Here is a 7,500-nt window from a genome sequence, read left to right as displayed (position 1 = left end):
AACTGTTTAATCAAAGTAAACACGTTTTATTCTCCATGTAAAAAAAAATTGGATATAAAATTTTTAATTTATACTGAGGCCCTCACACGAAAGGAGAAGTCGACGTGAAAATTGATGGTGCCTATTATCATAAAAGTCAGTAAAATTTTAATTGGAGAATAGATTGGTCAAGGTTCAATAGAGGAGTAAATGCGGAATGAAGGAACTAGAGAATAGAAACGAGATACAGCCCCACAGACAGACGAACATAAGTCAGTTCATTTATGACCATGAAAAATGAGCTAAATGCACGCGACTTACAAATGTAGGAATTTAGGAATTGATGAAATCAGGTAGGAAAGTTGACAATAAGGTCCATTAATAGATGGGCAGATAAGAGTAGATTATCAATGAATATCCTATAATTAGAAATATTATTAGGTTGGAAATACGCTTTCGTTTTGGTTTGAATATAAAAATAACAAAATGCATTTAGGAATGTTTTTAAGAAGATTGTGTTGCTTTTTTTTTTTCTATTACCATTGATTTAGACATGAGTAAGCGTATGCCTGTTCTGCGTAATTTTAGGTGGGTACACACGTGCGAACCGAACCTTGTATTGTAACCGATTCTTGTAACAAAAACGCAAGTGTGGACGGTTCCTCGACCCGAACCCCGAACCCGCGAGGTTCGAGGCTCGGTTCGCCCTCCGTCCCGCCATTGTCGGTTTTATTTTTGGGCCCCCGCATCAAAGGGAGGTCTCTTTGAACGTTACGCCATGTGTGGACGGGACCTGTATGACACGCGTAACAACAGAGGTTGCTGAACTTGTTAACACCGACTATGAACAAGACCGTCCATAGTAGAGTCCCTTGTTTTGGTCAGTCAGTACGTATATGTCTACCATGGCTGATTGAAGTGACGATGAGGTCCTTCAATTTATTAGCTATTACGAAGAAAAGACTTCACTGTGGCCAGAAACTTCTTGGAATCTCAAGTCAGCGAGTAATTCCCGACCACTGTATTCTACCCTTCTAGTATATAAACTTAATTGCCACCATCTTCTTTTATTTCGCTTCATCTTCGTTAAATAATGTGTATAAATGTACGCGGCAGCTGCTACTTGCATGGTGGCCATCGTCGGTAAACAACCCGGACAGAGACAGACTGGTGATCGCAGTGGATTGAAATGAAGTTACGTGCTTAACGTGGTTACGGTTCGTCCTCTACATTTTGACACCTTGTAACCGTATATGCGTAACTCAGTTACACATACAAGGTTCGGCTCTCACGTGTGTACCCACCTTTATATATACATATATTTACACTATATATATGTTTTATATAATATATATATATATATATATATATATATATATATATATATATATATATTTATATATATAATATATAGCAAAGTTACATCATATATATATATATATATATATATATTATATATATATATATATATATATATATATATATATATATATTATATATATATATATATATATATATATATATATATATATATATATATATATACAAAGTTACAACAATATATATATATATATATATATTATACATATTATATATATATATATATATATATATTTGTATGTTTGATTTATGTATGTACGTATGTATAAATGTATAAACAATATACGCTTTCAATTTAAAGAACTTCTGCAATTGGAATTTTGGCGAAAATAGAAGATATACGATTCTTTCATAATGAATATAAAGTCAAAATACCATAAAATAAAACACATTTCCTCCTAATGACTACTTTCTCCATTTCATATTGTAATTCAGAGAGGAAGTCTGAGCATTACTTACACTTTGATTAACACTTCCCTCCGCGTGATTCTACGGCATATACTTTCTTTTGATGGAGCCGCCCTACGGCATATACTTTCTTTTGATGGAGCCGCCCTACTGCATATACTTTCTTTTGATGGAGCCCCTATGGCATATACTTTCTTGTGATGGAGCCGCCCTACGGCATATACTTTCTTTTGATGGAGCCGCCCTACAGCACATACTTTCTTTTGATGGAGCCGCCTTACGGCATATACTTTCTATTGATGGAGCCGCCCTACAGCATATACTTTGTTTTGATGGAGCCGCCCTACAGAATATGCTTTCTTTTGGTGGAGCCGCCCTACAGCAAAGGGGAAAGGCTAGTGGTTATCCATTCATTCATTCATTGCATTTACGTTGATCAATAGATCCTAGTGTGTTGGCATATTTAATCGAGGCAGGTTTCCAGGGCAGTATATTGTAATGTTTAAAAGATATTAATGATGAACATTTTCAGTTAGATAAAGTGGTAGCCACACTGTAGTATTTTGCAAGTCCGCACAAAGGTAGCGTTATTATGACATGGACTTTCACTTCTTAGAACTTTGTATAACAGAGCAAACTACGGACTTTCCATTATTCTTTCATTTAGTTTTGTAAGCCTCATTCGCCCACGGAAGATTGCGATGAATGGACAGGCTCAGGGAGTGCATATTAAGACGGTGGTTTCCGGTAGTTAATTAAATACGGAGGCCTAAAATAAGAAAACAAATCTGCTTTGCTTATGCCCAGATGCGTTTGTTGTTGTCCCTTGGCATTGTAATCTGCATTGCTTTCAAAACAGTTTTTAGTATTGATTCCATATAGATATCCTGTTGGTATTCTACAAAATGTTTGTAGCTGTACAAGTCCTACAGTTCAACTTTGGAACCTCACTAGTCATAGACATAAATTACTTGATTATAACATTATTTATCATGGTTATTATAACATTATTTATCATGGAAAATTGCTATAAGAGCAATTTTCCATGTATATAAAACTGTGTGTTGTCTTTACCCTGATGCATTTGTAAAACATGAAGTTGTGTTTTTTTTTCCTTTTTGAATTTTAGCATCTGTTTTCGCATTTTCGTCTTATGTACTTTGGAATCCCTTTGGAAATTATATAATTTTTAAAATCTTCCTTTTTTTATACATGAAGTCTGCTTTAGCATCTTTTCTCCTTCCTGTATATTAGCCCTTTTTGTCAAAGCTGTTTGATTCTCAGTCTAATCTTTGCATTTTTTGATAGATTCGTTCAATGTTGTCCTTTTATTCGAAGTTGACCCAGCGTAACAAAGCATTTATTTTTTATTCTGAGAAAATAATATCCACAAAGATTGTCATGAGGGAGCTGTATTCCTTTTTGGCTTCCATATTTACATTAAAATTTTTCAGCCAAAAAATAAAAAAATCATTATAATAATAATAATAATAATAGTAATAGTAATAATAAACTAGTAATTTAGGTTTTTCATTTGTAAGTTTGGTTTAATTCTCTATGCATATGACGAAATTAAGGGGAGTCATGAGTGTGGGTGCTTTTTAATTTTGCTTTTATTTTGATGCTTACCTCTTATTATAACAGACAAACTAACACATTGATGTATCAAGTCCCGGACCCTAAATAATAGGCCAAGAAAAAAGTTTGTAGTCTCAATAAATAATGCTCACTTCGGTTGTGGTCAGTGCTTAACTGCAAGATAACCGAATCAAAATTTTTAGAAATTATATCTTTTGCACATTGTCATTCTGACGTTAATTAATGTGACACAGTACCGATGTATATTAATTACCGGAACAAAACAAGCTAAGCCTTTTATACAATTTCCAAAAGTTCCGCGTTGAAAGAGTGGTTTTCGCACTTGGCTACCAATCCGGTGGTCCGAAGTTCGATTCTCGGCTCTGCCAACGCGGAAACAGAGGAATTTATTTTGGTGATAGAAATTAATTTCTCGATCTAATGTGGTTCGGATCCCACAATATGCTGTAGGTCCTGTTGCTAGATGACCAATTGGTTCCTAGCCACGTAAAAATATCTAATCCTTCCCGCCAGCCCTAGGAGAGCTGTTAATCAGCTCAGTGGTCTGGTAAAATAAGGTAGGTATACTTTTATATAATTTCCAGTTGTAATGCAGATCTTCTGTATATGACAGATCTTTGAAATGTCCAATAATTGGGTCTTGTTTTTTTTTTTCGTGTTTCGTTCGCTAGTCATTTAGAAGAAAAAGCAACTCAAGAAACCTGTTAGGAATTTGAGAAACTTTCTTTTTAATCCCAAGTTAAGCTTATGAGACATCGCTGGATTTTTTTTAGTAAAATAAAAATGAAGAAAATTACAGGCCTCTACTAACTTACAGCGAACGACGAATGCAGTTCTGTACGCTGCACGTCATTATAAAAATGAAGTGAAAGTACAAAAATATTTGAGAAAATTAAAAAAAGTTAATGAAGGTTTAAAATCTGACCGTAATCTGAATATCTGAATAACCATTCTATCCACCGACACGCCAGAAGGCATCTTTAGGGCGGGGCGGAACGTGAGAGAGAGAGAGATGCTATGTTCTAATTTCTGTTTGTGTGTGTCGTAAATTATGCCTCTTTTTGCAAATAGTAATTTCCATCTCTCTTCTCTCTCATTTGCAGGTAAGCCCTCGGCCGTTGGTTTGTCTGATTTGTAAGTACTCTCTCTCTCTCTCTCTCTCTCTCTCTCTCTCTCTCTCTCTCTCTCTCTCTCTCTCTCTGGCCAGCATATTTTCTAATCGTAAAATCTGAAGGAAATCACTTTGTGGGTCATTATTCTTTTGAGAGGTTAGAAAATTATTCTTCAGGATACTGGTCAACTTTCGCTTTTTGGGTTTTGGGCTTTGAAATACCTTAAGTTAATGGATCTTTGAAGTTTTTTCTTCATTTTGGTTTCTCAGACTAACTGACTTCATTCGCTCAGTTGCGGCGATCAAGTTGCATGAAATGCATACATTATATATATAACTACATACGGTATACATAGTGTAATATACATACATAATATATATATATATATAATATTATATATATATAATATATATATATATAATATATGTATATAATATATATATATATACGTATGAATATACTTTTATATATATAATATATATAGTATATATATATATATATATATATTATATATATATTATAAATATATATATATATATATATATTATATATATTATAGATGAGAGATAGAGATAGAGATAGAAAGATAGAGAGAGAGAGAGAGAGAGAGAGAGAGAGAGAGAGAGAGAGAGAGAGAGAGAGAGAGTTTGCAGTTTGCGGAATTTTATTTTAACATCTAGGTTAATAAATGATAATTTCTAATTTAACTTTTTGAAAGTAATTCTTGGGCTAAAATTTCAAGATATTGACTCACCAAAGCCTATACTCTGCTCTTTCAAAGTACGTGGCTGATTGTTGAACCCGAAGCATCAAATTATGGTTATTTTCATTTGGATCTGAAAGTTTCTCTCTCTCTCTCTCTCTCTCTCTCTCTCTCAACAAATAAATCCCCTGCCAACAAGAAAGGAAAATACTTTAGACCTAGTATTTGTGAACGAGATGAATTATGTTAAAGAAATAATTGTTTATAATGCGAGTATTTCAGACCATAATGTCATAGAATTAACATTCATTCCAAAGCAAGTGAAAACAGAGATAAGCAAGAAATGAAAAAGTGGGAAGGATATGGAAAATACAATTTTTAACTTCTACAGGTAAAAACAAACAAATGGTCAGAAATAAATGAAGAATTAAACAAAGATTGGGATAACATTTTCGTAAAGTGATGACATAAGGGTAAATACGGAGATATTATATAAAATATTAGAGAAAATAGTGGATAAATATATACCGAAGAAGAAAAGTAAACATCATTCATGCATACCAAGAGACAGAAGGATCTTGTTCCAGAAAATCAGAAAGTGGAAAAAAGGTCTTGCAAAAGAAAAAAAATGCTTGGAAAGTTATAGAACTAAAAAGTAAGATAGAAAATGCAGAACAAAAGATTATACAATCAAAAGAAAATGAAAAACGGGACTTGGAAGAAAAACCCTATTAAATATCAAGCAAAACCCCAAACTATTATACTCATATGTGAAGAAGATGAATAAAAGAAGAATAGAAATAGGCCCTCTGAGAATTGAAGGGAGATGAAACGAATGAAAAAAAAGGAAATTTTGCAACATACTGGCAGAACGATATAAGAGAGAATTCACCCCTAGAATAGATAATGAAGATAATGATATAGAACTAAGGGACGAAAATAGTGAATATTTAGCTGACATAGAAATTAATGAAGCTGATAATTGTGGGCAGGCAAATTAATGAAATTAAAAATGGAGCTGCTGCAGGGCCTGATGGAGTCCCTGCTATTTTGTTAAAGAAAGTAGTTCATTCTATCGCAAAGCCACTTGCAATATTATTAAGACAAAGTGTAGATACAGGCAAGATTTATGATGAGCACAAATTAGCATATATCACCCCTACTTTCAAAAGTGGATCAAGACTAGAGGCAAGTAATTATAGGCCTGTGAGTCTAACATCACATATTATGAAAGTGTATGAAAGGGTAATGAAGAAAAAATATTATGAAATATTTAATAAAAAAATAAAAAAATAATTGTTTAATATAGGACAACACGGTTTCGTACCCGGAAAAAGTACAAACCCAACTGTTAGTCCACCGTGAGAAACATATTCAAAAATATGAAAAGCGGAAATGAAAACAGATGTGGTTTATCTAGACTTTGCAAAAGCTTTTGACAAAGTAGACCATATAATTAATTAGCGAAGAAAATTAGAAAACACAATATCGTAGATAAAGTAGGAAGATGGTTAAAAGAATTTTTACACAACAGAAAACAGATAGTTATTGCAAACGATGAGAAATCGGATGAAACCAAGGTAATATGCCGTGTGCCACAAGGTACGGTGTTAGCTGCAATACTGTTTGTTATTATGATTGAAGACATAAACAGTAATGTTAAGGATTCGATAGTGAGTAGTTTCGCTGATGACACAAGAATGAGTAGAGAAATTACTTGTGATGAAGATAGGAACGCTCTACAAAGATTGGGCAGAGGTAAATAGGATGGTATTTAACTCTGATAAATTTGAATCAATAAATTATGGAGACAGAGAAGGAAAGCTATATGCATATAGGGGACCTAATAATGAGACAATCACAAATAAGGAAGCAGTTAAAGACCTTGGTGTGATGATGAATAGGAACATGTTATGCAATGATCAAATAGCAATTCTTTTGGCAAATGTAAAGCAAAAATGGGAATGTTGTTACGGCACTTCAAAACAAGAAAGCTGAACACATGATTATGCTTTATAAAACATATGTTCGTAGTCTACTTGAATATTGCAATATGATATGGTACCCACACTATCAAAAGAATATTGCACAAATAGAGAGTGTACAAAGGTCCTTTACAGCTAGAATAGAAGAAGTTAAGGACCTTGACTACTGGGAAAGACTACAATCCTTAAAATTATATAGTCTAGAAAGGAGAAGAGAACGCTACATGATAATTCAGGCATGGAAACAGATAGAAGGAATAACAAAAAATATCATGGAACTAAAAATATCAGAAAGAGCAAGCAGAGGTAGATTAATAGTGCCCAAAACTATACC

At 33.4% G+C, this 7,500-nt stretch overlaps 1 protein-coding gene across 4 annotated transcripts in view; it reads left to right on the top strand.

The window, feature by feature from the left end:
* LOC135207346 (A disintegrin and metalloproteinase with thrombospondin motifs 9-like) overlaps positions 1 to 7,500 on the top strand; it is a 730,481-nt gene that overhangs the window by 165,235 nt on the left and 557,746 nt on the right. The gene's annotated exons all lie outside the window — the stretch shown is intronic.

The sequence above is a fragment of the Macrobrachium nipponense genome, chromosome 32 (genome assembly GCF_015104395.2).
Source record: "Macrobrachium nipponense isolate FS-2020 chromosome 32, ASM1510439v2, whole genome shotgun sequence".
In the NCBI taxonomy this organism is placed as follows: domain Eukaryota; kingdom Metazoa; phylum Arthropoda; class Malacostraca; order Decapoda; family Palaemonidae; genus Macrobrachium; species Macrobrachium nipponense.
Note: the sequence above shows the minus strand (reverse complement) of the source record. Positions and strands in the feature narration are given on the sequence as shown.